Raw genomic sequence first — 1363 nt, 5'->3', positions numbered from 1 at the left:
TCCTAGACATGTACAACCACCAAAAGTGAATCAGGAAGAAATCCAAAACGTGAACAGGCCAATAACAAGTCAAAAGATCGAAGCCATAATAAAAAGTTTCTCATAAAGAAGAGCCTGAGACCCAATGGCTTCACTGCTGAATTGTATCAACAATTATATAAGAACTTATACCAATCTTAATCAAACTATTCCTAAAAATAGAGGAGGAGGGAATACTTCCAAACTCATTCTATGAGACCAGTATTACCCCAATACCAAAACTAGACAAATACAGATCAAAGGGAGAAAACCACAGGCCAATATCTCTAATGAATATTGATATGGTTTGGCTATGTCCCCACCCAAATCTCATCTTGAATTCCCAAGTGTTGTGGGAGGGACTTAGTGAGGGGTAATTGAATCATAGGGGCATGTGTTTCCTGTGCTGTTCTCATAATAGTGAATAAGTCTCCTGAGATCTAATTATTATATAAGGGGGATTTTCCCTGCACAAGCTCTTTTTGCCTGCCACCATCCACGTAAGATGTGACTTGCTCCCCCTTGCCTTCCACCATGATTGTGAGGCCTCCCCAGCCATGTGGAACTGTAAGTCAATTAAACCTCTTTCTTTTGTAAATTTCCCAGTCTCAGGTATGTCTTTATCAGCAGTGTAAAAATGGGCAAATAGAGTAAATTGGTAACAGGAATGGGGTGCTGATCAGAAGATACCCAAAAATGTGGAGGCAACTTTGTAACTGGGTAACAGGCAAAGGTTAGAACAATTTGGAAGGCTCAGAAGACAGGAAAATATGGGAAAGTTTGGAATTCCCTAGCGACTGTTGAATGGCTTTGACCAAAATGCTGATAATGTTATAGACAATGAAATCCAGACTGAGGTGCTGTCAGATGGAAATGAAGAACTTGTTGGGAACTGGAGAAAAGGCAGCTTTTGTTATGTTTTAGCAAAGAGACTGGCAGCATTTTGCCCCTGCCCTAGAGATTTGAAGCAGCAAAGCATTCAAGGAGTGATTTGGGTGCTGTTAAAGGCATTCAGCTTCAAAAGGGAAAAGAGCATAAAAGTTTTAAAAAATCGTAGCCTGACAATGCAATATAAAAGAAAATCCCATTTTCTGAGGAGAAATTCAAGCCAGCTGCAGAAATTTGCATAAGTAATGAAGAGCCAAATGTTAATCCCCAAGACAATGAGGAAAATGTGTCCCGGACATGTCGAGGTCTTCACAGGAGCCCCTCCAATCACAGGCCCAGAGGCATAGGAGGAAAAAGTGGTTTTGTGAACCAGGCCCAGAGTCCCCACGCTGTGTGCAGCCTAAGGACTTGGTGCCCTCCATCCCAGCTGCTCCAGCCATGGCTGAAAGAGGTCAAC

Source organism: Pongo abelii, chromosome 15 (genome assembly GCF_028885655.2).
Source record: "Pongo abelii isolate AG06213 chromosome 15, NHGRI_mPonAbe1-v2.0_pri, whole genome shotgun sequence".
Classification (NCBI taxonomy): domain Eukaryota; kingdom Metazoa; phylum Chordata; class Mammalia; order Primates; family Hominidae; genus Pongo; species Pongo abelii.
The sequence above is the reverse complement of the archived record's forward strand: the minus strand, read 5'-3'. Positions refer to the sequence as shown.